We start from the raw sequence: 24,872 nt of genomic DNA on the forward strand, positions 1-24,872 counted from the left end.
ATTTTTCTTCGGCGTTTGAGTGTTCCCTGGCAGAAGCGCCAAAAATACTTGATGTTACAAGCGGAGGTGTACGAAATACTATTATTGTTTACTACGAAATACGACGAAATATTACACAAGTTTTATTAATTTACGGATGGAATATACCTAAACCTTGCTAAAACACTATAGGCAGTGTACCTAATCGTAGAGTAGTGTAGTTTTTAGTAAGTCCGGTTCGTTCCATAGGGAGCTAGCTGAGTTTAACGCTATATTTATTTTAAACTATATTTGTATCAATATATATAAGTAATATTATTATTATTATAAAAGGGGGTTTTTTACCGTTTAATGACCGGTTTGTCGATTTTAAATAAAGTGTAAAGATAAATGACGATAATTAAAATGCGTAAAATAAATAACAATATTTAAAGTTGCGATAATTAAAATTGCGATAAGAAATAAAATGACAGTAAATGAAAGTACGATGAGGTATAAAATAACACAATTATGCTTATTTAAACTTCCGTAATCATGATGTTTGACGTTTTGATTTTAATTTATTACTCTGAGTTAATTGTCCTTTGTCCTGGTTTATTTGATACCTATCTGGTTTTTGTCTATAATAGTCCATCGGTCATAATTATAAAATGCACATCAAATTAACCTTATTCATGAAGTCAAATATTCCAACTAATTCGGGATTCAAACTGTAACAAGGTTTTAATACTTTGTTAATAATTACACCAGGTTATCGACTGCGTGTAATCAAAGGTTTTAATACTTTGTTAACAATTACACCAATTATCCTTGTATGTAATCCACCCCTGTTTTAATTAGTCCATGATACATTAATTTATTCACTTGGTCATAAATAATAATCAATTACTCAATCCAATTGATTAATTAAATGATTGTAAACGATGTCGTATAAACGTCACTAAATAGGACATTCGTAATTATTTTAATAATTATTAGATTAACTAATTTGAAGATAGGTTCGACAGGTTCCAATGAGTTGTCATTCAATTAGACAATACCCCCCACCTATTAATAGTCAATAGTCCAATTTTCACAAGTGTTAGTCTTTTGTCCAAACCCTAATTATGGTACAAAATCCAATAACCCCGTCTTTAATATTTAGTCCAACATCACGATTACTTCGGCTCAAATAAGCATAATAATAATTTAGTTACGAGACATTAATTTAAAAAGGAAGAACATAGCTTACAGTGATTATTAATAGCGTAGCGTTACATGGACAGAGTTCTGACTTTAAAACCCTTATAACATTTCTTACAATTACCCAATTTATTATTAATATTAAATTAAACTTTAATATTATAAATATAAATATATATATCGTATATAGATAGAGAGATTGAGTGAAAAAGGATGCAGAATTTGAGTAGAATGCGTGAGCTTTTATAGGCCCACTTTGAACTGTACAGCTCCGCGAGTGCGGAGCTTCGGATTCCAGCTCACCAAATTGAGTTAAACGTGGGCTGCTGAATATTATAATATATAATATAATAATATATAATTTTATATAATTATATATATATTATATTATATTCTTGTGCATAGTTGACTTATAATTTTAGCTCGGTTGAGTTGTACGTTGATGCTCGGTTTATGTCTCAGTTCCAAATTTTCGAACGCCTTTTCGTACGCTTTAATATCTTGTACTTTGCGTTTCATGACTTGTACTCTTTGTAATTTTTAGACGTTTCTCATCAATAAATTGAACCACTTGGATTGTAACTTGTACTTTTTAGCTTTTTGGTCATTTGCATCTTCAAATCGTCGTTTTCTTCTTTTGTCTTCGCACTTATTTATTTAAACGAATATTACTTAAAAATAGAACAATTGCAACTAAAAGCTTTACATATTGGAAGGATATTGATACTAAATATATGTTCATTTGGAGCACTATCAATAACCGACATTAACAATAATGCATATAGGATATCCGCAAAGATACAGGATTAACACATCTGTATACATACAGGATTAACACATCTGTAAAAAAATTGAAGTACTAAAGTATCCAAACTCTCAGGATGGGGGTCGTTAGTTGATAATGCTAAAAACGAACATATATTTCATAGCATTATTCCTCAAGAAAGACAAGCTTTTAGTTGCAATTGTTCTATTTAAAAGTGATATTCGTTTAAATAATAAAAGGTGAAGACAAAAGACAGATTCGACGAATTGAAGACGCAAACGACCAAAAAGCTCAAAAGTACAAAAGACAATCAAAGAGGTTCCAATTATTGATAAGAAACGCCTCGAAATTACAAGAGTACAAGATTCAAAACACAAAGTACAAGATATTAAATTATACGCAAGGACGTTCGAAAATCCGGAACCGGGACATGAGTCAACTCTCAACGCTCGACGCAACGGACTAAAAATTACAAGTCAACTATGCACATAAATATAATATAATATTTAAATAATTCTTATAATTATTTATATATTATATAAATAAATAAAAACCGTCGGCAAGAAAGACTCCAAATTGTGTGAGCTGTATTTACAAACTCCGCGACTCGCGGAGTTTGAAGGCAAAAAGGGCCGCGAGTCGCGGAGCCCCAAATTCTGCAATTCCCTATAAAGCCAACCGAATTCTGATCATTTTTCATCCAACATATATCCATCCATCTCTCTATCTATATCGTAATATTTATATTTATAATTTATATTTTAATTTTAATTATAATTCTAATAATAAGGGTATGTTAGCAAATGTTGTAAGGGTGTAAGTCGAAATTCTGTCCGTGTAACGCTACGCTATTTTTAATCATTGTAAGTTATGTTCAACCTTTTTAATTTAATGTCTCGTAGCTAAGTTATTATTATGCTTATTTAATCCGAAGTAATCATGATGTTGGGCTAATTACTAAAATTGGGTAATTGGGCTTTGTTCCATAATTGGGGTTTGGACAAAAGAACGACACTTGTGGAAATTAGACTATGGGCTATTAATGGGCTTTATATTTGTTTAACTAAATGATAGTTTGTTAATGTTAATATAAAGATTTACAATTGGGCGTCCCTATAAATTACCATATACACTCGATCGGACACGATGGGCGGGGTATTTATATGTACGAATAATCGTTCATTTAACCGGACACGGGAATGGATTAATAGCCACTAGAATAATTAAAACAGGGGTGAAATTATGTACAAGGATACTTGGTATAATTGATAACAAAATATTAAAACCTTGGGTTACACTCAGTCGACATCCTGGTGTACTTATTAAACAAAGTATTAAAATCTTGTTACAGTTTAAGTCCCCAATTAGTTGAAATATTTAACTTCGGGTATAAGGATAATTTGACGAGGACACTCGCACTTTATATTTATGACTGATGGACTGTTATGGACAAAAACCAGACGGACATATTAAATAATCCAGGACAAAGGACAATTAACCCATGGGAATAAACTAAAAATCAACACGTCAAACATCATGATTACGGAAGTTTAAATAAGCATAATTCTTTTATTTCATATTTAATTTCCTTTATTTTATATTTAATTGCACTTCTAATTATCGCATTTTTATTGTTATTGTATTTAATTGCACTTTTAATTATCGTACTTTTTAATTATCGCAAGTTTATTTTATCGCATTTTTATTAATCGCAATTTCATTATCATTATTTACTTTACGCTTTAAATTAAGTCTTGTATTTATTTTTAATATTTTACATTTGGTTTTAACTGCGACTAAAGTTTTAAAATCGACAAACCGGTCATTAAACGGTAAAAACCCCCCTTTATAATAATAATATTACTTATATATATATTTGTATTTTTATAAAAGTAAACTAATATAGCGTTAAGCTTTGTTTAAAGATTTTCCCTGTGGAACGAACCGGACTTACTAAAAACTACACTACTGTACGATTAGGTACACTGCCTATAAGTGTTGTAGCAAGGTTTAAGTATATCCATTCTCCAAATAAATTAAAACTTGTGTAATTTGTATCGCTTTTCCTAGTAAAAATATAAACTATTTCATACCCCCACGCTACGACATCAAGTTTTTGGCGCCGCTGCCGGGGAATATCTTAAAAGCCGGAAGCGCAACGCTAATATATATATAAAAAAAAAATATTTTTAGTTTACTTTTATTAAAATTCATTTTTATAAAAATACGTTTTAAATATTCGAAAATATAAAAAGAAAAACAAAAATATAAGTATTTTTAAGATTTTGTTAAATATTTAAGTTTTATAAAGTTTCTTTACTTTTATATAAGTTTTATTTAAGTATTTTGTTTTTATTTAAAACATACATAAAACATAAAAAAAAAATTTAATATATATAAATCTATTTTTAAGATATTTATAAAATTATAAAGTTGTTCTATTTTTATTTTAGTTTTTAAATATAAGTTTTTATTATATAAATATTTAGATTTTAAAACAGAAAAATATAAAACAGAAAATAAAAAAAAATAAAAAACGTCGAATAAAACAAAACGTACCTGAGTTGATTTTTGGAACCCCGCGACTCGCGGAGGTTTGCTGCTTGGAATACCGCAAGTCGTGGAGCTGCTCTGACGCCACCGACAGAAACCCTAAACATCATTAATTACGGGGTATTTATTAATTATTATTATTATAAACCCTAATTATCTATTATTATTATAATTAAGTTTTATTTTAAAGTTTCTTTTTATTTAATTTGTTTTATTTAGTTAAATTAGTTTAATTAAATTGTAAAATTAATAGTTTTAATAATTAAATAATATAAAAATAATATTTTTATAAAAATTGTACTTTTTACAACTTTTTGTATATTTTTATATTTTGTCCCTTTTTAATCGTTTTAGCGTAATATTTGTATTTTTAGCTCATATTTAGTTTTAAACTTAGTTTTTGGCATAGTTATTTTTACTTCTAGATTTTTAGGCTTTGCCGTAAAATTCTTTAAGTGCTTTTTCTTTAGACTAAGATTTAGGTACTTTAGAATTTTGCGACGCCTTTTTAAGTTTTAGTTTCTTTTTAAGTTATTTCCATTTGGGATATAGTTTTTCCTGTAAGCTTTAATAATTTTAGACGACTTTTACCTATGTATCAATTATCATTCCAATTAGTAATCTCAATTTGCGATTATAATTTTAAGTTAGTTGTAGTAATAAGGTTAGGTTAGTTAAGTGTTTTTAAGTTTTATAAGTTTCTTTTATTTTTCCGTCGCCTTTTATCTTTCTTTCTTATTTTTCTTTTTCGACCTTTTTCGACGAACTCTTTTTCTTTCTTATTTCTCGCTATTCTAGTTTTAGGACATAGATTTTTATTCTACTTCTTATCTAATTTTCTTAAAATTACGAAAATTTATTTTAAGTGGTTAAATTGATAGACATCAAAATTTTCTGGTTCGTAGTAATAGTTGGATTTGTACGTGGACCGGGTTATTGGAGCCAAACAGTCCTCAATTATATTGAGACCAAACGAATCCTGCCCCTCTGCTGCATCTTTTGGCTATTCGAAACGTGGGAAAAATCAGAAAAGTCTATTGATTGGATAACTTATTATAATTTTTCTTTCCTTTTAAAAACTAATAGGATATTCAGTGAATGCACCGAGCAAGACGTTCACCACCTTTTGTACGTTCACCACCTGTAACTAGATCAAGACATTTAGCAAATATTACCACCATTGATTTTTCTTTAGAATCGTCATCCAGTCAACCAAGTACTCCAGTTCAAATTTCCGATAATCCATTTTTTGAACCCGACCTCACAATTGAGAATCCGGAGAATATTCAGGAACGATTCGTAGATCCTGAACCACTAAACTTTCCTCCGGAACCACCAATCATTCAAACAGAGATTGTTGAGGAACGAACCATTAAATCAGAATCCTCTAGTGATTCCGATTCAACAAATTCAATTATGGAGAATCTGGAACCTTTAAGTATGGAAGACCGAATGAGAGCTAAACGCACTGGCCAAGGTCACGCAATTACTCATCCAGACATTAATGCGCCAGATTATGAAATCAAAGGACAAATTCTACACATGGTGACTAATCAATGCCAATTTAGTGGTGCGCCGAAGGAAGATCCAAATGAACATCTACGTACCTTTAATAGGATCTGCACACTATTTAAAATCCGAGAAGTAGAGGATGAACAGATATATCTCATGTTATTTCCCTGGACTTTAAAGGGAGAAGCCAAAGATTGGTTGGAATCGTAACCTGAAGGGGCGATTGATACATGGGATGTTTTAGTTGAAAAATTTCTTAAACAATTCTTTCCGGCATCTAAAGCCGTAAGACTTCAAGCAGAAATTGTTACGTTTACACAGAAGCCAAATGAAACTCTATATGAGGCGTGGACTAGATTTGGAAAGTTGTTAAGAGGATGTCCGCAACATGGTTTAGACACCTGTCAAATAGTACAAATATTCTACCAAGGATGCGACATCACTACAAGGAAAGACATAGATATAGCAGCTGGTGGTTCTATTATGAAGAAAACCGAAACTGATGCTTACAAAATTATTGATAACACTGCTTCCCACTCACATGAGTGGCACCAAGAAAAAGATATCGTTAGATCATCTAAAGCAGCTAGAGCCGATTCTAGCCATGACTTAGATTCCATTTCCACAAAGATAGATGCTGTCGAAAGATGAATGGAAAAGATGACTAAAGATATTCACTCAATACGAATTAGTTGTGAGCAGTGTGGAGGACCACATTTGACAAAAGATTGTCTCAGTATTGAATTAACAATGGAACAAAGAGAGAATATTTCATACATAAACCAAAGGCCTGGAAATAATTATCAGAATAATTATCAACCGCCAAGACCGATTTACAATCGAAACCAGAATTATAACCGAAATATTCCATACAACAACCAACAAGGTCCTAGCAATCAACAAGTATCCAACAATACTTATAATCAGCAAAGACCTAATTTTCAAAACAAACCACCACAACAAACCGATGATAAAAAGCCGAATTTAGAAGATATGATGACGAAGCTAGTTGAAACTCAAACGCAATTTTTCACATCTCAGAAACAAACTAATGAACAAAATGCTCAAGCATTTAGAAATCAACAAGCTTCTATTCAAAATCTGGAACAAGAAGTAAGTAACCTAGCAAGGTTAATAGGTGAAAGAAAACCAGGAAGTTTACCTAGTGATACAAATGCTAACCCCCGGAATGAAACAGCTAAAGCTATTACCACAAAAAGTGGTACAACACTTAAACCACCTGAAATACCTGTAACTTCTGATGAAGCTATTCCTACTCCACAAGAACCCCAACCTGATCAAGATAAGGAAAAAGAACCGGTAGTTGAAAAGGTTAATGAAGATAACACAGTTAAGGCTAAACCTTATGTTAAACCATACCAACCACCACTTCCTTACCCGAGTAAAATGAAGAAAGAGAAACTTGAAGCCGAGCAATCCAAATTCTTGGATATGTTTAAACAGATAAATGTAAATCTTCCTTTCATTGATGTGATTTCAGGAATGCCTAGATATGCTAAATTCTTGAAAGATCTAATCTCAAATAGAAAGAAAATGGAAGAACTCTCGGCTGTTACCATGAATGCTAATTGTTCAGCAGTGCTATTGAATAAGATACCAGAAAAATTATCTGATCCAGGAAGTTTCACAATTCCATGTTTTCTGGGTAGTCTTAGTTCAATAGAAGCATTGGCAGACTTAGGTGCTAGTATAAATCTAATGCCGCATTCACTATACGCTAAACTAGACCTTGGAGAATTGAAACCAACCAGAATAAGCATACAACTAGCCGATAGATCAATAAAATATCCTAGAGGGATAATGGAGAACATGATAGTTAAAGTTGGTACTTTAGTATTTCCAGTAGATTTTGTTGTTCTAGACATGGAAGAAGATTCTCAAGTTCCTCTCATATTAGGAAGACCATTCTTAAACACGGCTAAAGCAATGATAGACGTGTTCGGTAAGAAATTGACCCTAAGTGTAGAGGATGAAAGTGTTACCTTTTCAGTTGATAGAGCAATGCAACAACCGCAATCTGCAGATGATACATGTTATTATATTCAAACTATAGATGCACATGCAGAATTGTTAGAAGAATTTCCAGAATTACAAGGAACAGGAGAATGCTCTTTAGGAGAAAGTAATGAACCAATTGATGAAGCTGAAATGTTAGCTACACTTATAGCTAATGGATATGAACCAACAACAGAAGAAATTCAAATGCTAAAAGAAGAAGACAGATATCGATACAAATCATCGATAGAAGAACCTCCGAAATTAGAGTTAAAGCCACTTCCAAACCATTTGGAATACACTTATTTACATGCTGAATCTGAATTACCTGTAATAATATCGTCTTCTCTTACTGAAAATGAGAAATCACAACTCATTTCTGTGTTGAAAGCTCATAAACCAGCCATTGCATGGAAGATTCATGATATTAAAGGAATAAGTCCTTCGTATTGCACACATAAAATCCTTATGGAAGAAGGTCATAAAACGTATGTGCAACGTCAACGAAGACTAAATCCTAATATGCAAGATGTAGTTAAGAAAGAGATTATTAAACTGCTAGATGCAGGTCTAATTTATCCAATTTCTGATAGTCCATGGGTAAGCCCAGTTCAATGCGTGCCTAAGAAGGGTGGCATGACTGTCATTACAAATGAGAAAAATGAGCTTATTCCTACTAGAACTGTAACAGGATGGAGTGTGTGTATTGATTATAGAAAATTAAATGACGCCACCAGAAAAGATCACTTTCCTTTACCTTTCATAGATCAAATGTTGGAAAGATTAGCCGGAAATAGTTACTATTGTTTTCTAGATGGATTTTCCGGATATTTTCAAATTCCAATAGCACCCGAAGATCAAGAGAAAACCACATTCACGTGCCCTTATGGTACTTTTGCTTACAAACGCATGCCATTTGGACTTTGTAACGCCCCTGCAACCTTTCAAAGGTGTATGATGGCGATTTTTCACGACATGATAGAAGAATGCATGGAAGTTTTCATGGATGACTTTTCAGTCTTCGGTGATACATTTGAATCATGTCTAGTTAATCTGGAACGAATGCTTATTAGATGCGAACAATCAAATCTAGTACTTAATTAGGAGAAATGCCATTTCATGGTTAAAGAAGGCATCGTTCTTGGACATAAAATTTCAAAAGAAGGAATTGAAGTGGATAGAGCTAAAGTAGATGTAATTGCTAAACTTCCACATCCCACCAATGTTAGAAGAGTTAGGAGTTTTCTAGGGCATGCCGGTTTTTACCGACGTTTCATAAAAGATTTTTCTAAAATTGCCACTCCTATGAATAAACTCCTAGAAAAGGATGCTCCATTCATCTTTTCAGATGAGTGTATCAAATCTTTTAATATTCTTAAAGAAAAACTTACTAATGTGCCGATCATGATAACACCAAATTGGAATCTACCATTTGAACTAATGTGCGATGCAAGTGATTTTGCAATGGGAGCCGTTTTAGGACAAAGGATTGAAAAATGATTTCAACCTATATATTATGCTAGTAAGACGTTACAAGGAGCACAAACGAACTATACAACTACTGAAAAAGAACTCCTTGCTATTGTCTTTGCTTTTGACAAATTTCGATCATATCTCGTTCTAGCAAAAACGGTGGTCTATACCGACCATTCTGCTCTTAGATACATATTTTCGAAACAAGATGCTAAACCAAGATTAATCCGTTGGATCTTACTCTTACAAGAGTTTGATATTGAAATCCGAGATAAAAGAGGAGCAGAAAATCTCGCCGCTGATCATCTTTCTCGTCTTGAAAATCCTGAGTTAGAAGTTCTAAATGAATCGGCCATACAAGACAACTTTCCTGATGAATATCTATTGAAGATAGATTATAAAGAAATCCCATGGTTTGCAGACTATGCAAACTACTTAGTTTGTGGATTCCTTGAAAACGGATTATCGTACCAAAGACGAAAGAAATTCTTCAGTGATATAAAACACTATTTTTGGGAAGATCCACATTTGTTTAAAAGTTGTCCCGATGGAATAATACGCCGATGTGTATTTGGAGATGAAGCTAGTAAAATATTAAACCATTGTCACACAGGACCAACAGGAGGGTATTATGGGCCTCAACTAATAGCAAGAAAAGTTTATGATGCTGGATTCTATTGGCCTACAATTTACAAAGACGCACACCTTCTTTGCAAATCCTGTGATGCTTGTCAAAGGACCGGAAAAATAAGTCAACGTGATGAAATGCCACAAAATGTCATACAAGTATGTGAAGTATTTGAAATATGGGGTATTGACTTTATGGGTCCATTTCCAAAATCTCATAATAATCTATATATACTCGTAGCCATTGATTATGTATCTAAATGGGCAGAAGCACAAGCTCTCCCAACTAACGATGCACGAGTTGTAGTCAACTTTTTAAAACGTCTTTTTGCAAGGTTTGGAACACCGAAAGCTTTAATAAGTGATCGGGGTACTCATTTCTGTAATAATCAACTTGAGAAAGTTCTTAAAAGATATGGAGTAACTCATAAAATCTCCACCGCATATCATCCACAAACAAGTGGACAAGTTGAAAATACCAACCGAGCTTTAAAACGTATTCTAGAGAAAACCGTAGGATCAAATCCGAAGGAATGGTCCATTATATTGAAGGATGCACTCTGGGCTTTTAGAACAGCCTACAAAACTCCAATTGGAACCACACCTTTTAGACTTGTTTATGGAAAAGCATGTCATCTTCCAGTAGAAATTGAACACAAAGCATTTTGGGCTTTGAAGACATGTAATCTTGATTTACATGAAGCCGGACGTCTACGATTAAGTCAACTAAACGAATTAGAAGAATTAAGACATGAAGCATACGAAAATTCGTTAATCTATAAAGAAAGAACTAAGAAATGGCATGATAAAAGAATCAGAAGTTCAAAAGAATTTAAGGAAGGAGACAGAGTTCTTCTTTTCAATTCACGATTCAAGCTATTTCCTGGAAAATTGAAATCAAGATGGTCTGGACCATTCATAGTCAAAAGAGTTTTCCCATACGGAACGATAGAATTAATAAATTCAAATAGGATTGAATTTAAAGTTAATGGTCACAGAGTTAAACATTACATAGATAGTCCGATGGAAGTCGACAACGAAGTTAATCACAATTTCGACACCACAGCTAACTAAGTGTGGGGAGAATCAAGTCTTTAAAGGATAATATGTATTTCTGTTAGAGTTAGATTATCTGTTTTCATGTAGTTCTCGAAAATGGAACCCGAATGGTCTTTCCCTAGCAGACCCTAAAGAACTAGTCTTCTCCCCCCATTCTGAATTTTTATTTTTTTAGGTTTTTACAAAATGAAGACTGCCTGTGAACTAAACCATGGTCTAATGCTACACGCTTTGATTACTAAACGTAATAATGACACACTACCGAGTGAAATAGTATCAGTAATCAGAGAAAGATTGGACGGAGTTAGAAAAGAATCCAGATGCGAAGATAATAAGTTACAATTTGGTAAAGGAAAATCAAAATCCGCAGCAAAAAGAAGAGCACGACACCTAGAAAGATGTCACAAATGCGGAAAATGGTCACATGGAGGTAAATGTTCAAATAATCAAACCTATTCAAATACCGAATTTGTTAATTTATGCAGAGATGGACCGTTCATATGTTTAGAAGAAAAGACACTGAATGCTCGAGGTTACGCCTATGTAGCTATGGAAAACCAATTAAACCGACTATCTTATGAATGGGATAGATCATATAACTAAGAAATCTATTTCACAGGTATGTTTGTACAGTTTTTTTTTATTTTTAACCTTTTGATAATAAACGCTAATTTGTTCGCTATAAAGTATTAAATTGGTATTGAATAAAATTAGGTTTGGCTACCGAAATTATTGATATCATTCAAAAATTTATTACATCACTGCGAAATTTAACGTTTATTCTTAAGGTATAAATATCTTTAATCAATCAACCCAAAATATTTCAAAAATTCGTCATGAGTTAAATTAGGTCTTGGAACCGAAATTACTTTACCGAAAAGAGGGGCGCATATTGTAAACTTTGAAAAAAAAATATATTTAAAATTGTAAATATTTGAAAAATTAATATAAGTTTGGTGTGAATTTATAATATGAATTTTTAAATTAAGTTTGGTGTGAATCTTTAATTTTTAAAATATGAATTTTAATTTTATGCATTTTAAATTGTAAGTTTGGTGTGAATTTTTAATATTAATTTTGAATTTTATATTTAAATTGTGTGAATTTAAAAACAAAAATTTACTTTATCTCATTAAGTTAAAAATATGATTTTTAAAATTCGTCGTAAGTTGAAGACTAGGTCTTTGAACCGAAATTGCTTTACCCAATGGAGGGACGAGAATTTTTATTATCATTATTTTTAATCTTATTGAATTAAAGTATACCAAAAACATTAAAAAAACCCAAAAATCTTAGCTTTTAAAACAATCGCTACAAAAAGACAAATTTTAAAATTTTGTCGAAGGACGGACTAGGACATCGATCTGAAACGACCTCGTCCTAAATAACAAGGGAAACAAAATTTTAAAATTAATTACTTAATTGTTTTAATTAGTATAAGATGTTAAAAAATATATATATATAAACTCCGCGACTCGCGGAGTTTGAAGGGTCCAAATACCGCGAGTCGCGGGAGGACCAAAACTCAGAAAAAAATAAAACGTAAAGAACAGATCAGTCCACACTACCACCCACACATACAGCGAACATACAGCGAAAAAACCCGAAAAAAACCTCCCAAAATCACAATTTTTAACCGTTAATCATCAAATCTTTTACTAAAATCATGTTGAGAAGGATGCTATCAAGGAATTACTCAAGAAAAACGGTAAATTTCTACACCTAAACACCATTTAATTCGAAATTAGTGTTCTTGAGCAATTTTTTCCCCATTTTAATTTTGATGCTTTTTAGTGTAATTATGCTTAAATTGTTTATGTATTATGCTTGTATAACCTAGATTGATGCTATTTAACATGATTAGAAGCCTTAAACTTCAAATTTTGAGTAATCTAGGGTTTGTGTTCTTGAGCAAATTTGGGGCTTTTTGATATAAACAGGTTATGGCCGATTTTTGTCATGAATTGTTGCTAAATTAAGTAGCGTAACATGTTTAGGTAGTTAAATGATCCAAACTTTGAGCCTAAACATGATTTTGAGAATTAAAGTGGACTTTTTCAAGTCTAAAAATTCATGAACTTGATTTTTGAGAGATAATGCCATTTGAAACTTGTTTAATTGCTAGTAATGATTATTTTGACATGTTATTTGAGTTGAATGCTTATGAACTTGGCGAACATTTTCGTATATGCTTATTTGAAAAAGTGTAGATTTGATAAAAATGTGAAAATGAGCTTAAGTTTGATATAAATTGATCATGTCATTGTAATTATTTTGATTGATGATTTTGCTGACACTAATGCATATTTGGATGCACAAAAATTGTGTTTGATGTGTTTTGCAGACTGAAAGGGGTGAATCTTCATCCCAAGCTCGCAATGCTCCTGTTGAGAATGCGGAACAACAGGAGGTGGATAACTACTACAAGCAAGATATACCTCATCCAGTCATGACATTTTCTGATATGCACTTGGAAGATTTGCACCCGAACTTGAGATTTGATAGACTTTGGATAGATTATCCAAAGTATCAAAGGGGGTTGCATACTCTTCATTCTAAAGTTGTTGAGGTACCGAGGGTCATAGAATGGGGACCCTTAGAAGCTGTAGAATTGGCCGGGCCAATTAGGGAATTACTTGTACAGAGGTATGGTAATTCTACTTTTAATGACTGGGTACGTTTATTCACCATGCGTAGACCTGTATATAAAGTATGGTGTGAAGAATTGTTGTGTAGTATAGAATTAAATGATCGGGTAGCTAGTTTAACCGATAAATCTTTTATTAGATTTTTGTTAGGAGGTTCGATGCGCCACATGTCTTTACTAGACATGGCTCAGGCTTTACGTATATATACGCCTGAGGAGTTAGCATCTGCCGAATGTAGAGGGTTGATACTAAATGGTAGAAAGATAGATGAAAATTTTGATACACACGATGTATGGAGTCAAATGACAAGCCATCACCGATTCAAAGGGGGAAATTACTCTTATTTGGATATAGATAGAGCTGAATTAAGAGTGATTCATAGGTTTTTAGCTAATTCGATTACACAAAGAGGTAAGAACAAGGAAAAGGTAAATGAACAGGATTTGTTTTACCATATGTGTATTCGAGACCCACAAAGCGCTGTAAGTATACCATATTGTGTGGGTTATTATTTATCAGCTATGGTTAGGGGGATGAGACCGCATAGCATAATAGGAGGTGGTATTTTTATTACTTTGATTGCTGAATATCTCGGTGTGGATATAAGTCGGGGGGGATTATTAGTCGAAGAACCAGAACCCCGCGATACAATAGGTTTAAATGTATACCATGGTGCGAAAGTTTTGAAGAGGCGAAATAACGCCGCAGTACAATACCATGGTAGACATCCACATGTTGAGAGAAACCAACAGCAAGGTAATGTAGGAGGGGGAAATGAAATGCAAGAAATGCAAAGGTTTATAGCTTCACAGGAGTACGAAAATGCTAGACAGAGAGCATTTGAAGATTGGCAAGTGCATCAAAACCAAATCATAGCTCATTGCCGACATATAGGTAGAAACTATATTCCTACTCCAAAACCCATATTCCCTCCCTGGTCTATAGAGATGCAACCACCGTATCCTACGTATAACCCAGCCGAAGCATTCTATAGCACCTATGGTTATGCCTGGAACCCCTATTGGTATCAGTATCATCCCTAGTCTACTTAGTTTTATTTATTTTGCAATTTGTAATGTTGATACGTTTAATACTTATGTTAATATTGTAATAGTTTTTATAATTTTCTAACTTTTATTCTTAGATTTTAATAATTTTTGAATGTGGGGTAAAATACCAAACTTCAAAAATATTTATATATGTTTGCAGTTTATCTTATGTACACAACAGGGTAAAACAACGCATTTTCAAAGACTGGCATTAAGTTCAGCAAAAGCAACTAATTTTGACGACAAGATGCAAAATATATGTGAAATAACAACAAGACGGAATGAACAAATGATGTGCACCATTTATCATTCAGCAAACAAACGCCAATATATTTGGAAACTTTGGTAAAAATTTAATCATTTTCACACAAATCACCCTCAATAATTTAAATTGTTACTGATTTCTTGCAAATGAGGGCATTGCAAGATCTTAAGTGTGGGAAGGGGTTAAATTCTTTCGGATTTTAAAATTTTTATCTTAAACACTGGGTTACCATTAAAAATACTAGTAAAGCAGTAGTTGTATTAGAATCTAGTGCTCTCTGATAATAAAGAACAGCCCTAGTCTTATATACTGAGTACCCAATTCTAGTAAAAATTTTCAAAATTTTCAATTAAATGAACTCAAAATCATGTTTATACATATTTATGAACGATAAAACTAGGTTTTAACACCGAAATTATTGTAACCTCAGAAAGAACATAAATTGAGAAAAAAACCAAAATGTTAAAATTCATTTAAAATGGAATAGAGGACAATAAAAAGGAAAATAAAAGCCAAGTGTGGGAAAATTCTCCAAGTTATTCAAAACATATATCACATATTTTTGTACAAATAACTAAAAATACTTTTGCTTTGGACTAAACTAAAAAGTTTTACCCGATTTACTGTAAGAAAGATGGATCTACACGATGAATCAATTCCATCATTAAAAGGAAGTAAAGTCTTCCGAAAAAGAAACACGCTTCTTGATTTAGGTCAAGAAGTTGTCGTCCAGACCAGCTGTAGGTTGACGAAAAATCTAGAAAAGTCATCACTAAAATCAGCAGGAAATCCACGGACCTCAGCATTAAACAGGGTCGCCAAGTGGTCAGATTTATCCTAACCATGAGAAGGATTTATCTCGTACAATGGGGGGGCACCATGCAAATTAGCTTGATAAGACTAATGAATCAGATCCCCAGAAAGGATAATCTCCTTAAAGATCAAAAATCAGCTTTTAAGACTGATATTACTCAATCCTTGAGATTGACGTTAAAGATTGAGAATTACAAACTCATGGAATTCAATGATATCTAAACTCGAGCTTGAACGAGAAAATATTTTGATCAAAATTACAAACCGATTTGTTTTCTGAAAACCCTATTTTCAATGCGTTCATTACCATTGAACGTAAAATCCTAGGAATTCACCTGGAATTCATTAGGTCACCTGAACCAAATCGGGTGTCAACCGTAAGAACGGTGGTTGCATAGTGGTCAAAGACAGGACCTTGTGCCAGACCAAAAAATCATAAGGGTGAGCTTTACTATTGCTCCTACCAAGGATAGTAATTGCGTCCGATACGTTATAGACCATAATTAAAAGCATGTCAGAGGACATTGCCTTAACAGTTGCTTGTTCAACGCTTTCCTTTACAACCGGACGGTAGTTTACCGAAAGGTAATATACGGGACAAGTAAACTGGACGTGTTGCTTTCCAAATACAAGGTTAGCAAGTGGGTGACACAAAACCGCAAGTTTTGAGCTAAAATTTTCAAATCTAAAACCCACCAAACCCACAAAAATATTTTGCAAACACCGGTAAAGGGTTATTCCGGAAAACTTATCTAGGGTAAAAACTAGATTTAATTTTCAAAAGATCAAATGTTTTCATAAAGATCCAATTTCCTTAATGGATCTAAATTTTTATAGTCATGTGGGACTGTAAACCATATCGTTACTACCATTGTTCATACCGCCGCATAGAAATCACTGATGTACAAAGTGTGAAGAATAAAGAAGTGATTCTAGTATTTCAAGACGATATTGCTTGAGGACAAGCAACGCTCAAGTGTGGGAATATTTGATAATGCTAAAAACGAACATATATTTCATAGCATTATTCCTCAAGAAAGACAAGCTTTTAGTTGCAATTGTTCTATTTAAAAGTGATATTCGTTTAAATAATAAAAGGTGAAGACAAAAGACAGATTCGACGAATTGAAGACGCAAACGACCAAAAAGCTCAAAAGTACAAAAGACAATCAAAGAGGTTCCAATTATTGATAAGAAACGTCTCGAAATTACAAGAGTACAAGATTCAAAACGCAAAGTACAAGATATTAAATTGTACGCAAGGACGTTCGAAAATCCGGAACCGGGACATGAGTCAACTCTCAACGCTCTACGCAACGGACTAAAAATTACAAGTCAACTATGCACATAAATATAATATAATATTTAAATAATTCTTATAATTATTTATATATTATATAAATAAATAAAAACCGTCGGCAAGAAAGACTCCAAATTGTGTGAGCTGTATTTACAAACTCCGCGACTCGCGGAGTTTGAAGGCAAAAAGGGCCGCGAGTCGCGGAGCCCCAAATTCTGCAATTCCCTATAAAGCCAACCGAATTCTGATCATTTTTCATCCAACATATATCCATCCATCTCTCTATCTATATCGTAATATTTATATTTATAATTTATATTTTAATTTTAATTATAATTCTAATAATAAGGGTATGTTAGCAAATGTTGTAAGGGTGTAAGTCGAAATTCTGTCCGTGTAACGCTACGCTATTTTTAATCATTGTAAGTTATGTTCAACCTTTTTAATTTAATGTCTCGTAGCTAAGTTATTATTATGCTTATTTAATCCGAAGTAATCATGATGTTGGGCTAATTACTAAAATTGGGTAATTGGGCTTTGTACCATAATTGGGGTTTGGACAAAAGAACGACACTTGTGGAAATTAGACTATGGGCTATTAATGGGCTTTATATTTGTTTAACTAAATGATAGTTTGTTAATGTTAATATAAAAATTTACAATTGGGCGTCCCTATAAATTACCATATACACTCGATCGGACACGATGGGCGGGTTATTTATATGTACTAATAATCGTTCATTTAACCGGACACGGGAATGGATTAATAGCCACTAGAATAATTAAAACAGGGGTGAAATTATGTACAAGGATACTTGGTATAATTGATAACAAAATATTAAAACCTTGGGTTACACTCAGTCGACATCCTGGTGTAATTATTAAACAAAGTATTAAAATCTTGTTACAGTTTAAGTCCCCAATTAGTTGGAATATTTAACTTCGGGTATAAGGATAATTTGACGAGGACACTCGCACTTTATATTTATGACTGATGGACTGTTATGGACAAAAACCAGACGGACATATTAAATAATCCAGGACAAAGGACAATTAACCCATGGGAATAAACTTAAAATCAACACGTCAAACATCATGATTACGGAAGTTTAAATAAGCATAATTCTTTTATTTCATATTTAATTTCCTTTATTTTATATTTAATTGCACTTCTAATTATCGCATTTTTATTGTTATTGTATTTAATTGCACTTTTAATTATCGTACTTTTTAATTATCGTAAGTTTATTTTATCGCATTTTTATTAATCGCAATTTCATTATCATTATTTACTTTACGCTTTAAATTAAGTCTTGTATTTATTTTTAATATTTTACATTTGGTTTTAACTGCGACTAAAGTTTTAAAATCGACAAACCGGTCATTAAACGGTAAAAACCCCCCTTTATAATAATAATATTACTTATATATATATTTGTATTTTTATAAAAGTAAACTAATATAGCGTTAAGCTTTGTTTAAAGATTTTCCCTGTGGAACGAACCGGACTTACTAAAAACTACACTACTGTACGATTAGGTACACTGCCTATAAGTGTTGTAGCAAGGTTTAAGTATATCCATTCTCTAAATAAATTAAAACTTGTGTAATTTGTATCGCTTTTCCTAGTAAAAATATAAACTATTTCATACCCCCACGCTACGACATCATTAGTGCCCATAGATCTATCTTTAGGATTCACATCAATTAGTGGCCAGTTCACTAATTCTTAGGTTACCAAGCAAAAAGCGGTGATATCCGGTATAATAATTCAGTCGTAGAATGTTTTTAAGTACTTGTGTCTATTTCGTCAAACATTTGTAAAAGCGCATGTATTCTCAGCTCAAAAATATATATTGCAAAAGCATTTAAAAAGGGAGCAAATGAAACTCATGAAAGGACCCGTCCTAATCCATCCGGACGAAGTCCATATCGATTATAAACGATTCACAACAGTTGATTACATCGCGAGGTACTTGACCTCTATATGATACATTTTACAAACATTGCATTCGTTTTTAAAAAGACAAACTTTCATTACATCGAAAGTTGACGGCATGCATACCATTTCATAATATATTCAAACTATAAATGACTTGATAATAATCTTGATGAACTTAACGACCCGAATGCAACGTCTTTTGAAATATGTCATGAATGACCCCAAGTAATGTCTCTAAAATGAGCAAATGCACAGCGGAAGATTCCTTTAATACCTGAGAATAAACATGCTTTAAAGTGTCAACCAAAAGGTTGATGAGTTCATTAGTTTAACATAAATAATCATTTCCATAATTTTAATAGACCACAAGATTTCATATTTTCATTTCTCATAAACATACGTCCCATGCATAGAGACAAAATTATCATTCATATGGATTGAACACCTGGTAACCGACATTCACAATATGCATATAAGAATATCCCCATCATTCCGGGATCCTCCCTCGGACATGATATAAATTTCGAAGTACTAAAGCATCCGGTACTGTGGATGGGGCTTGTTGGGCCCGATAGATCTATCTTTAGGATTCGCGTCAATTAGGGTGTCTGTTCCCTAATTCTTAGATTACCAGACTAAATAAAAAGGGGCATATTCGATTTAATAATTCAACCATAGAATGTAGTTTCGATTACTTGTGTCTATTTCGTAAAACGGTTATAAAAGCAGCGCATATATTCTCAGTCCCAAAAATATATATTGCAAAAGCATTTAAAAAGGGAGTAATGAAACTCACGCATATAAATATTGTAAAACAGTTAATAAAGCATTTGCATGTATTCTCAGCCCAAAAACGTAAAGAGTAAAAGGGTGCAAATGAAACTCACCAAATGTATTTTGTAGTAAAAATACATAGAACGACATTGAACAAGTATAGGGTTGGCCTCGGATTCACGAACCTATATCATTTGTATATTTATTAATACACATAATAGAAATTTAACAAATTTATTTATTATATCTTAATTTATATATTATATATTTAATTTGTATATATATATATTCAAAATACTTAATTTTTTATAGGTAAATATTTATATAAGAAATGTTAATATGTTTTATATGTAGTTATATGGAATATTAATATGGTTTTAGTATATGTAATAATTGTGTTATTATGTACAAAATATTTATTTGTTAAAAATGATAGTTTTTATATTAATGACTTATTAATGATAATAATAATAACTTTATTACTAATGATATTATTAATAATAATAATGATATTGTTAATAATGTTACTTATATTAATAATAACAATAATAATCCTAATAATTATAACAATGATGCTAATACTAATATTAATGAAAATAAAAAAATGTTAATCCTAATATTAATGTTAGTAATAACAATAACAATATTTTTTTTTATCAATCTTTTTAATACTAATGAATATAATTTTACTAGTAACAATAATAACACTTATATTACCTTTAATAATAACAATGTTCTTACAAATTTTAGACTGTCAATAATATTCCTAATATCAATAACCATGATCATAATAATAATAATATTTGTTCTAATACTAATTTTGATATTGATAATAATTAAGATAATAGTAGTGATACAAGTACTAATAACAATAATAATAATAATAATAATAATAATAATAATAATAATAATAATAATAATAATAATAATAATAATAATAATAATAATAATAATAATAATAATAATAATAATAATAATAATAATAATAGATACAATAAGAAAACTACCTCACTACAAGGATAAGCTTCAAAATATATAAAGTGCACTAGCCCAGGCTCGAACCCGCGACCTCTCGAATATCCCAAACACTCCTAACCATTTCTATGTTTGTTCATTTCTGATTTAAGTACTAATGTAAATTCTTTTAACTCATCTTTTTCTGTTTTTCATCTTCTTCTAAAAACAAAACCCACACTATTTATCATCATTAAAATCATTTTAACATTATCATCTAAATCGTTCATCACCATTTTTCGCGGTTTCCTCATCAATCAATTGCTATCACAACATCATATATCATAATCTTCTTCATCTTTCACTATTCACGACCTCGGCTATCATCACCGTGAACACGTATCCTTAACCTCTTTTTCATAACGTTCGTATATCGTCATCATCATGTGATTCATTACGGTATCATCTAACATCACCGTTCACCGTGATCATTTATCATGATCATCACTATATTAACATAACCCTCGGCACCAAACTAATTATCATCTTAATATCATCACTTATTATCATAATTTTATGTTATCCCGTTATTCATCATCTTCTTGTATTATCATGTTATAATTTCGTGACTTTTAAACTGAACCGTTGATGGACACCCTATCGGGTATCGGCTGTAGCAGCAATAATTAAGCAATCGACATTATGAAGTTGAGAAAAAAAAATAACACAATAACAGCGGTTCCTAGCTTAACATGGGCTCGTCAACCTCTATAACTTGGCCCAATTCTTTCGGTCCACCAGACTTTTAATAGTTTCTGGCCCAATAGACTGTTAATAGTTCTCGGCCTAGTTTGCAACTAACATTGGGTTTAGTGGCCCAAGAAAACAAAAATAGATTTGCCAGCATTTAGCCATCGAAATAATTAATCACGAGTGGGGGAGGTAAGTTGATAGGTGTCGGTGGTGAGTTATGATTAAGACAGAAAAAGTATATGCAGCACCCATCATCTCTTTATCTCCATCATTATCTATTTTATTCCATTCAAATAGATATAGAAACAGACAAAGGAAAGAAGAAAAAAAATTAATAATACCGCAGCAACATTTATAAGGGTTGGTTGCGTTTGAACAGAAAATCAAAACAGAAATATGTGATTGATTGAATTGTAGCAGTAACAATAGACTTAGAGAAACTGTAGCGTAGCAGTCTGGTTCGAGCCTTTTAACACGTAGCAACAGAAAAAGAAAGTGGAACTATATGTAGCAGCAACTTATTGGTTTTCGAATATGCAACAACAAAAAGAAATTGTATCCGGTAATCGTTGGGGTTAATTTTCAAATTGAACAAGAAACAGATAAATAGAATTATGAGGGAGAAAATAGAGAAGTGAGAGAGTGATGATTGGAGTGGTGAGGATGTGGGTTCTTGTAAGTAGGTTATAGATAGATGATGTTGTTGACGGTTAAATGGGTTTAGGGTGATTGATTTTCGTTCCAAAACAGAATTATCACAGGTGGTGGCGGTTATGATGATTCAAGGTAGGGAAGTGGTGACCGGTGATGGTGTTAGAAGGTGATGAAGTGGCGGTTGAGGTGATGCTTCATTAGAAAGGAGAAGAAGTGTCTTGTGTGTGTATATGATATATACATGAGATATATATCTATGAATGCTAATGTATATATATAAAATTAGATAAAGAAGAAAAACAATTAGTGTCCTCAATTAGTGAATAAGTCACGGATGTATATGTTAGCATATCTATTTCTTGTAGTATTCTCATTTGAGAGAAGACAATTTACAATAGTAACGCATAGTAACGAATATTAGAATAATGGTATGAGAAAAATAATCGTGCAATTATGTGATTTGAAGGATAACAATATAGTACTAGTTGTAGAAGATTAGAATCCAATGGTGCATGTATCATAAATATATAATATGATATGATATAATCATATTATATTTAAAGACGTAAAAGGACGTGTTCAATTATTTAGCAGCCGAGTGTTACAAAAAGAAAGAAAGTAGGAGACTGTGTTTTTATGTTATACATATGTATATATATTTTATATATATTCATGACTCAGTTGAAGACAATAACACCAATCAAGCATAGTAACTTTAAAGATATAATTAGACACATTAAGAGTCAAGTTGTAGTGGTTTGATTGTTACATGTAACGGATATACATATTTATAATAAAATAATAGTATTCATTACATCGTATATTATATTTCTATTACTATTTAAATATATATTTAAATGTATATATTACAAGTAACTGTTCGTGAATCATCGAGCATTTCAGTGGGTAACTGATTACATGAATATAATTTCAAAAATTTTGAGACTCAATATTACAGACTTTGCTTATCGTATCGGAAACATATAAAGATTAAAGTTTAAATTTGATCGGAAATTTCCGGGTCATCACAGTACCTACCCGTTAAAGAAATTTCGTCCCGAAATTTGATCGTGGTCTTCATGGTTAACTATAAAAATATTTTCATGACGAAAATGAGGTGATAATGGAGTTTTATCATCATTGAGTAATATAGATAAAACAATTTAATTATACGAAGAGTATAAGTGAAGCTATCGCAAGAGAGTGAAATGAGTAAATGTAGAATCGTTTTAACCGATGACGAAGTTACGATTGATTTCCGGGATTCATGGGATTTAAAGAAAATCTTTGTAATAAGATTTGGTTTTTCGGCGATTAAGGAAACTAGGATCTTCTTTGCTTAAACGTGATAATCTGTCTCGATTTCTCTGTCTGTCATTTTACTATAAATCCACCCCTTTTGTTTTCCGTATTTTTCACAACTCACACCTTCTATTCTTTCTCCTCAATTCCTACTTTAAAACATTTGTTAATATGCTCCATCCCATTCTGATCCTTGATACCCTCTTAACTTTCATATATGTCATTCTCCTTTTTCATTTACCACCGGAGGATTTTATTTATTTCTACTATTATCTCGGGATTATAGTGTTATTAATTTTCCCGTGCCTTTATGTGGCAATACGTATTGATATGCACGGTTTGTAATTTATGTGTTGTTGTCGAGCTTTATATTCTCTTTTATATTCAAGGGTTTCAAACCTTTGTTTTCTCTTCTCGTCCGCGTGTCAAGCGAATAATGGTCCAGAATTCGTAGGTATAACTTTTGAAATGAACATAGTTAATACTCTAAGAAGTAAATCATAATGGCACGTTCTTGATTTGTCAAATTATCAGAATATCTGAAAAAATTGAACTATCAATAAGATATATTCTCAATATGTTTAGAGATTGGGTAGAATGTAAGAGTCGTGTAAATGGCACATGATGACGGTATGTTCTGTGAATCATCACGTTCCATTAGAAACTCAGCATAAATTACTGTAATATAATCATGTTGATCAAGTGTCATTATATTATACTAACTCATGCATCAATTCCCAACATTACTTCAATAACATTCATATTTTAAGCTCGAAAGTTTACAGAATATAGAAACTAAGAGTTTCTATATGATGTAATACTGATAGCACGAAGAGATTAATGATTTCAGATAAGAATAGTTATAAAAATATCTCCAGAAATATGAAGGATATTTATAATGAAAGATACGATAATATCTCAGAATATCTAAGATCAGATGATGATAGAAACTATTGTCTGCAAGGGTTTAGAGTAAGGAGCAAGATATTCACTAAAGACTTTAGCAGACATTGAATCATTTGGATTCTTTGAAGTCAAACTTATTCTTTGTGATTTGTCCACGGTTTTCTTCATAGTTTCGCATAATCTGCTTTTCGGTACTAAATTTTCTATGGAATCTTTCCAATATAATGATACACAGGAAGCACGAAGAGGTATATAATTTCGGACGAGAATATTTATGAAAATATCCTCAGAAATATCGAAGATATTGATGATGATATTTTAGAATTTCTAAGTTCGATGGTTGAT

This window comes from Rutidosis leptorrhynchoides, chromosome 5, assembly GCF_046630445.1.
Source record: "Rutidosis leptorrhynchoides isolate AG116_Rl617_1_P2 chromosome 5, CSIRO_AGI_Rlap_v1, whole genome shotgun sequence".
Taxonomy (NCBI): Eukaryota; Viridiplantae; Streptophyta; class Magnoliopsida; order Asterales; family Asteraceae; genus Rutidosis; species Rutidosis leptorrhynchoides.